Genomic DNA, 9,170 nt, shown 5'->3' with positions numbered 1-9,170 from the left:
ATAGACTGAGGAGACTTTATATATTGGGGCGGTACGGTTGGTAGAGCGGCCGTGCCAGCAACTTGAGGGTTGCAGGTTCGAAACCCCGCTTCTGCCATCCTTGTCACTGTCCTTGGGCAAGACACTTTATGCACCTGCTCCAAGTGCCACCCACACTGGTTTAAATGTAACTTAGATATTGGGTTTCACTATGTAAAGCGCTTTGTGTCACTAGAGAAAAAGCGCTATATAAATATAATTCACTATAGTTTGCGTGAAACACTTTATGGACTAAGAGAAGTAACTAATTTTTACGGGTGATTCGACAGAATGCCGGCAAAACACGGTTGCAAAGCCACGTTGCAAATACCAGACGTTAGGGCTGGGCGTTATACCGAGTTTGTAAGATACACCGATATATTTTTAAACAATATATAGAACCTTTATTTAACCAGATAAGAAACCCATTGAGATCAAGATCTCTTTCACAAGAGTGACCTGGCCAAGAGGTCAACAGCACATGTCACAGAGCAGTTTCCAAAAAAAGTAATAAATCAAGACATACATTTTAAAATACATAAAAGAGAACTGTAAAACAATAAAGATTTACACCTTTTAAAAACACAGGCACTGTGCAAAAGTCTCTTGCTCTCCGTCCCTCAGGACAGAACGGAAATCTCCAAATGGAAGTAGGTCAGTGAGTTTCAGTTTTGTTGCGATGCATTCTATGCCATAGGGGCAGCAATGCCAAAAGCTCTTTTGCCAAATTCAGTCCGTACACGGGGAACCGTTAAAACATACAAATTGTTAGAACGTAACGCATCAAAGCTGTTTTTTCTTTGTAACAGAGTACACAAGTATGGAGGTATTAAACCTAAAATAGCTGTATAAATGATGGTCAGTCAATGTGTGTATCTGTGTGCACTCAATGAAGATAAGTCTGACTTCCTATACAGTTGAGCGTGGCGGGTGAGACTACGACAGCCAGTAACAAATCTTAGAGCTGAGTGAAAAACAGTGTCCAAGGACTGAAGGCATTAAGATGAAGCAATCAAATAAAGCACGTCTCTATAATCAATAACGGGCAAGGTTAGTCGCTGTCACCAATTTCTTTCTGACTTTAAGAGAGAAGCAATTTTTATTTATAAAAAATGAAACCAAGCTTTACCCTGAGCTTAGAGACCAAGTTGTTAATGTGGGCTTTAAATGAAAGCTTCTGATCAAGAGTAAAACCCAAGTACTTGTAATTTAAGACCTGCTCTATAGGGTTTCCATTTGATGTTACAATATTTGGAATATTTTCCATTAGCACCCTTGAATGAGAGAAAACCATTACCTTGTTTTTATCTGTATTTAAAACCAATTTAAGATCAAATAAGCAAGCCTGGATGACATCAAAAGCAGCTTGTAAAAACTCAAAATACTGAGTGATGGAGGTTGAACAGCAATAAATAATGGTGTCGTCTGCAAAAAAATGGTACATTGCGTTTGACAGATTATTGCAAAGATTATTTAAGTAGATCGAAAATAAAATGGGCCCCAGCACAGAGCCTTGTGGAACTCCTTTGGTAATGTCCAGTAATGAAGAGGTCGTCCCAGCCACCTGTACACTTTGTGTTCTGCTGGAAAGATAGTCTGTGAACCAAGCAGCTGCATTTTTAGATAATCCAACGTGATGGAGAGCTTCACAAATGAATAAATAGGGCGACACAGTATTTCTTGCCGTCTACAGCCTCGATTAAATCATCAACCTTAAGAGTAGCTGTAATAGTGCTATGCTGTTTTCTAAAACCAGATTGAAATGGAGATAAAATATTGTTCAATTCTAAAAAAATCATTTAGCTGGTTACTGATGATCTTCTCAAACAATTTTGCTAAAATGCATAATTTAGAAATTGGTCTGTAATTATTTATATTTGTGGGTTCACCCCCTTTTAGCAGGGGAAGAACAAAGGCTGATTTCCAGATTTTTGGAATGCTTTTACTTGGTGATGGGTCCGGCAACACCGACGCGTCGAGCTCATAGAGTAAAACCCTGTGTCGGTGCGCGTACCGCTTTTCGAAAGTCACGTGACCGATCATGAGCTGTTTCGATCACGTGACCGTTACGCGAACTGTGTCGCAGTGACTCCTGCGCGCCAAACTGTGTTTATAAGGAAGCGCATCTGTCAACGAGATGCTGCTGCCAAGAGAATCGCCGCACTTCTGTCGTTGGTCATTTGTAATTTATCATAATTTCCGACGTGTGGGAATATTTTGATCATATATCGGAAAAAAAAGTATTTGTGTTAATTTCGTTGTCGTTTCAACCTGTTCTCTCAAAGTTTCTACTCGATCTGTATAGTAGGTCTGTAACGGTACGTGTTTTCATGATGAACCGTTTCGGTAGCTCAGTTGGTAGAGTGGAGGGCTGTAGATGCTCATGTTGAGTTCCTTGGGGCTCTGGTTCGAATTCAGCTCGATGGATAACTCATTACATTTTTACCATGAATTGATTAACGTGGACCCCGACTTAAACAAGATGAAAAAATTATTGGGGTGTTACCATTTAGTGGTCAATTGAACGGAATATGTACCCTACTGTGCAATCTAGTAATAAAAGTTTCAATCAATCAATCAACAGTGCGTATTCAGAGCGCATGTGAAAAAAAAAAAAAAAAAAATAATAATAAATAATTCCCAGTCCACAAGTATCCTCATTGACAATATGTTCTTAAATTTACATGTTATGATACATGTTCACATTATTTATTGACTGTATCCAAAAAAGATAAAAAATATATTTTTATTTAAATTAATATATTAAATAATCCTAAATGAAATACAGTGACTTGGTTTATATTATTGTATATACTAGGTCAGGGGCCGGGAACCTTTTGGCTGAGAGAGCCAAGAAGCCAAATATTTTAAAATGTATTTCCCTAAGAGCCATATAATATTTTTTTTAACACTGAACACAACTAAACGCGTGAATTTTTAAGTAAGACCAACATTTCCAGAGTATAATAGGTCTTTTATTCTTTGTATCAACATTGTTATTCTGAAGTTAACTGTGGAGGGAGCGTGGCCTGCGGGCCTGCAGCAAAGCGGGATGTTGCCAGGACCGGCCTCGAAATCAGCGACAGGTGCGTAGATGGCCCACCTGGGCCTTGTTATCTAATCACCTGTTGCTCTGTTATAAGCAGCAGCCAGGAGGAGGGACGGGATTGAGGCTGGAGCCAGAGCGCGAGTGAGGACGAAAGAGAAAAAGACAATTGCTGGAAAGCACCTGAGAGAAAAAAAAAAAAACAATATTGTAACCCTAAAACAGGCTCTTGGTGGTCTGAAGAACCCCCAGGAGGGCAAGCCCCACACTAACCAAAAATAAATAAATTACTTCTTACTATTAATGCAACTTCTTGAACATAAAAAAGCATGAGCATGTTTTATATTTTGAACGTTATTTTTAACACTGTGATTACAAGTGAAATTATTCATTACTTATCGTGTTAAGCAATGTCAGCTCAGATTTATCCGAGAGCCAGATGCAGTCATCAAAAGAGCCACATCTGGCTCTAGAGCCATAGGTTCCCTACCCCTGTACTAGGTCATAAAATCAGTGTCAGCTGAGTCGGTCCATAGGTTGCCTGAAGGGATTTTTAATGTCCAGCAGATGTCAGTATTTAGTGACACAGTATTGACACAGTATCAATACAGTTTTGCAATGTGTCGAAACGCTACATGACGCCTCATCAACCCACCATTACTTTTACTTGTTAGACTGGGGTTAAAAATATGCGAGAGAGGCTCAGCAATAAAATATGAATTAAGAAAAATATCTTATGGCCTGAGCTGTTTGCTTACAAGCTTTTTTAAATTTCCATCCATCCACTTTCTACCGCTTGTGCCTTTTGGTGTCGCGGGGGGTCGCTGGAGCCTATCTCAACTGCATTCGGGGGGAAGGCGGAGTACACCCTGGACAAGTCTCCACCTCATCGCAGCTTTTTTAAATTGATCTTTTCTATTTGGTCTTATTGGAACCAAATTATAATAAAAACTATAAATACTATTTTAATATAATGTGCTTAGTCCATAAGTACACAAACGTGGTCTTACTTGTGGCCTCCTACCGGTCGGACGTGCCCGAAACACCTCCTTAGGGAGGCGTTCGGGTGGCATCCTGACCAGATGCCTGAACCACCTCAGCTGGCTCTTCTCGATGTGGAGGAGCAGCGGCTTTACTTTGAGTTCCTCCCGGATGGCAGAGCAGAGCTTCTCACCCTATCTCTAAGGGAGAGCCCCGCCACCCAGCGGAGGAAACTCATTTCGTCCGCTTGTACCCGTGATCTTGTCCTTTCGGTCATAACCCAAAGCTCATGACCATAGGTGAGGATGGGAACGTAGATCGACCGGTAAATTGAGAGCTTTGCCTTCCGGCTCAGCTCCTTCTTCACCACAATGGATCGATACATCGTCCGCATTACTGAAGACGCTGCACCGATCCGCCTGTCGATCTCACGATCCACTCTTCCCTCACTCGTGAACAAGACTCCGAGGTACTTGAACTCCTCCACTTAGGGGAGGGTCTCGTCCCCAACCCGGAGATGGCACTCCACCCTTTTCCAGGCGAGAACCATGGACTCGGACTTGGAGGTGCTGATTGTCATCCCAGTCACTTCACACTCGGCTGCGAACCGATCCAGTGAGAGCTGAAGATCCTGGCCAGATAAAGCCATCAGGACCACATCATCTGCAATAAGCAGAGACCTAATCCCGTGGCCACCAAACCGGATCCCCTAAACGCCATGACTGCGCCTAGAAATTCTGTCCATAAAAGTTATGAACAGAATCAGTGACAAAGGGCAGCCTTGGCGGAGTCCAACCCTCACTGGAAACGTGTCCGACCTACTGCCGGCAATGCGAACCAAGCTCTGACACTGATCATACAGGGAGCGGACCGCCACAATCAGACAGTCCGATACCCCAAAGTCTCTGAGCACTCCCCACATGACTTCCCGAGGGACACGGTCGAATGCCTTCTCCAAGTCCACAAAGCACATGCAGACTGGTTGGGCAAACTCCCATGCACCCTCAAGGACCCTGGCGAGAGCATCGAGCTGGTCAACAGTTGCACGACCAGGACGAAAACCACACTGTTCCTCCTTAATCTGAGGTTCGACTATCCTGCTTTTTATATATAACATGTATTTTTATATCAAAGTACTTTGTGGTTCTTAGTCCTGAATTTTTGCGATTTCCACAACCCCACACTGCGCATGTGTGACCCATTTCGCACTAAATTAACAATAAAGTTTTTGCATACACGCTTCACTTAGTTTTGACACACAAGATGAAGGACGTCATTGGGAACCTATTTATACCTATCTTTACTAACTGGTTCATAAAAGTGCCACGGACTGTTTTACAGTACAGTTGTCATTCATTTTAATTTCAGTGAATTTTGCTCAAAAATTAATATCTTCATATATACAGTTTCACCGGAAAATATATCAAGATATATCGAGTTTAGGTAAAAATATATCGAGATAAAAATACTTTTTCATCTGTATCGCCCAGCCCTACCAGACGTAAGTGCATCGTCTTCACAAGAACACCCACATTCTCACATACAACAGAAAAAAAAATAAAATAAAATAAAAAATTCCTGACGATTGAGGGAACCCCTCATGAAACAGTTCTGTAGAGATGAAATAGTCTTGTGATTTTTTTTCCCACACATACATATATTCCGCCTAACCACGGTATTGAGCACTATTCTCTGGATAATGTAATTAAGACATATATGTATATATATATATATATATATATATATATATATATATATATATATATATATATATACAGTGAATAAAATAAGTATTTGAACACCCTGCTGTTTTGCAAATTCTCCCAATTTTAAATTTAATGGTAGGTGCATGTCCACTGTATGAGAGATAACCTAAAACGAAAAATCCAGAAATTGAAATTTATGATTTTTTTAAACAATTTATTTGTGTGATAAAGCTGAAAATAAGTATTTGAACACCAACATTAATATTTGGTAGTGTAGGCTTTGTTTGCAATTACAGAGGTCAAAGGTTTCCTGTAGTTCTTCACCAAGTTTGCACAGACTGCAGGAGGGATTTTGGCCCACTCCTCCACACAAATCTTCTCTCGATCAGTCAGGTTTCTGGGCTGTCAATGAGTAACACAGACTTTCAGCTCCCTCCAAAGATTTTCAATTGGATTTAGGTCTGGAGACTGGCTAGGCCACTCCAGAACCTTGATATGGTTCTCACAAAGCCACTTCTTGGTTATCCTGGGCGTGTGCTTTGGGTCATTGTCATGTTGGAAGATCCAGCCTACATCTTCAATGATCTGACTGAGGGAAGGAGATTTTTGGCCAAAATCTCACAATACATGGCTGCAGTCATCCTCTCCTTAATAAAGTACAGCCGTCCTGTCCCATGAGCAGAAAAACACCCCCAAAGCATGAAAATTCATGCTTTGGGGGTCACCCAAAGCATCACCCCCATGCTTCACAGTAGGGATAATGGTCTTAGGATGGTACGCATCATTCTTCTTCCTCCAAACATGCATAGTGGAATTATGACCAAAAAGGTAAAATTTGGTCTTGTCTGTCCACAAAACTTTCTCCCATGACTCCTCTGGATCATCCAAATGGTCATTGGCAAACTTAAGACGGGCCTTAACATGTGCTGGTTTAAGCATGGGAACCTTCCGTGCCATGCATGATTTCAAAACATGACGTCTTAGTGTATTACCAACAGTGACCATGGAAACAGTGGTCCCAGCTCTTTTCAGGTCACTGACCAAGTCCTGCCGTGTAGTGCTGGGCTGATTCCTCACCTTTCTTAGCATCATTGAGAACCCACGAGGTAATATCTTGTATGGGGCTCCACCCCGATTGAGATTGACCGTCATGTTTAGCTTCTTCCATTTCTAATGATTGCTCCAACAGTGGACCTTTTTTCACCAAGCTGCTTGGCAATTTCTCTGTAGCCCTTTCCATCCTTGTGGAGTTGTACACTTTTGTCTCTGGTGTCTTTGGACAGCTCTTTGCTCTTAGCCATGCTGAATGTTTGGGTCTTACTGATTGTATGGGGTGGACAGGTGTCTTTAAGCAGCTAATTACCTCACACAGGTGCATCCGATTCAGGATAATACAGTGGAGTGGAAGAGGACTTTTAAAGGCGGACTAACAGGTCTTTGAGGGTCGGAATTCTAGCTGATAGACAGGTGTTCCAATACTTATTTTCAGCTGTATCACACGAATAAATAAATAAAAAATAGTAGGTTGTGATTTCTGTATTTTTCTTTTTAGGTTATCTCTCATACAGTGGAAATGCACCTACCGTGAAAATTTCAGACCCCTCCTTGATTTCTAAGCGGGAGAATTTGCATATATATATATATATATATATGTATGTGTGTGTGTGTGTGTGTGTATATATATATATATATATATATCCATCCACTCCAGTAACACTCACATTCACACACTAGGGCCAATTTAGTGTTGCCAATCAACCTATCCCAAGGTGCATGTCTTTGGAAGTGGGAGGAAGCCGGAGTACCCAGAGGGAACCCACGCAGTCACGGGGAGAACATGCAAACTCTACACAGAAAGATCCCAAGCCCGGGATTGAACTCAGGACTACTCAGGACCTTCGTCTTGTGAGGCAGACGCACTAACCCCTCTGCCACCATGCTGCCCTATATATATATATATATATATATATATATATATATATATAGGGCAGCATGGTGCCCTATATATATAAATATATATATATATATATATACCCGTTTCCATATGAGTTTGTAAATTGTGTTAGATGTAAATATAAACGGAATACAATGATTTGCAAATCCTTCTCAACCCATTTTCAATTGAATGCACTACAAAGATAAGATATTTGATGTTCAAACTCATGAACTTTATTTTTTCTGCGAGTAATAATTAACTTACAATTTCATGGCTGCAACACGTGCCGAAGCAGTTGGGAAAGGGCATGTTCACCACTGTGTTACATCACCTTTTCTTTTACCAACGCTCAATAAACATTTGGGAACTGAGGAAACTAATTGTTGAAGTTTTGAAAGTGGAATTCTTTCCCATTCTTGTTTTATGTAGAGCTTCAGTTGTTCAACAGTCCGGGGTCTCCACTGTCGTATTTTAGGCTTCATAATGCGCCACACGTTTTCGATGGGAGACAGGTCTGGACTGCAGGCGGTCAAGGAAAGTACCCGCCCTCTTTTTTTACGAAGCCACGCTGTTATAACACGTGCTGAATGTGTTATGGCATTGTCTTTCTGAAATAAGCAGGGGCGTCCATGAAAAAGACGGCGCTTAGATGGCAGCATATGTTGTTCCAAAACCTGTATGTACCTTTCAGCATTAACGGTGCCTTCACAGATATGTAAGTTACCCATGCCTTGGGCACTAATGCACCCCCGTACCATCACAGATGCTGGCTTTTCAACTTTGTGTCGATAACAGTCTGGATGGTTTGCTTCCCTTTTGGTCCGGATGACACAATGTCGAATATTTCCAAAAACAATTTGAAATGTGGACTCATCAGACCACAGAACACTTTTCCACTTTGCATCAGTCCATCTTAGATGATCTCTGGCCCAGAGAAGCCGGTGGCGTTTCTGGATGTTGTTGATAAGTGGTAGCACTTACAGATGTAGCGACGAACTGTATTTAGTGACAGTGGTTTTCTGAAGTGTTCCTGAGCCCATGTGGTGATATCCTTTAGAGATTGATGTCCGTTTTTGATACAGTGCCGTCTGAGGGATCGAAGGTCACGGTCATTTATTGTTTGCATTATTTGTTTTCAGCATTGCACTTTGAAGATGGTCCCTCAGCTCTTTGACAGTTTTGACTCTTTTTTAGTGTAGACATGGCCTTAATCCATTGTCATGTCTAAAGCAGCTAGTATTTCTTTCATGTAGAGTGTCCTCAAGTGAACTCTTTTGTTTGAGCTTAAGGGTGCCTGTGTCTGCACACAGAGCTGTTTTGAGCCAGTTCTTATCTGTTTGGAACAGCAGCTGCGTTCCTTTCCGGGCGGGAGGGGCCGTTCTCTCTCAACATAAGTTGACTCTTTTTTTCCTAGTTCAGACCTCTCCTAAGAGTGCGTGGAAAAAAATTGTTGTCCTAAAGCTTTAGTAAACATGGCCAAGTA

At 41.4% G+C, this 9,170-nt stretch overlaps 1 protein-coding gene across 4 annotated transcripts in view; it reads right to left on the bottom strand.

Moving 5' to 3' along the window:
- LOC133554362 (gastrula zinc finger protein XlCGF57.1-like) overlaps positions 1-9,170 on the bottom strand; it is a 295,100-nt gene that overhangs the window by 48,732 nt on the left and 237,198 nt on the right. The gene's annotated exons all lie outside the window — the stretch shown is intronic.

This window comes from Nerophis ophidion, linkage group LG06, assembly GCF_033978795.1.
Source record: "Nerophis ophidion isolate RoL-2023_Sa linkage group LG06, RoL_Noph_v1.0, whole genome shotgun sequence".
NCBI lineage: Eukaryota > Metazoa > Chordata > Actinopteri > Syngnathiformes > Syngnathidae > Nerophis > Nerophis ophidion.
This window is presented reverse-complemented; position numbering and strand designations above follow the sequence as displayed.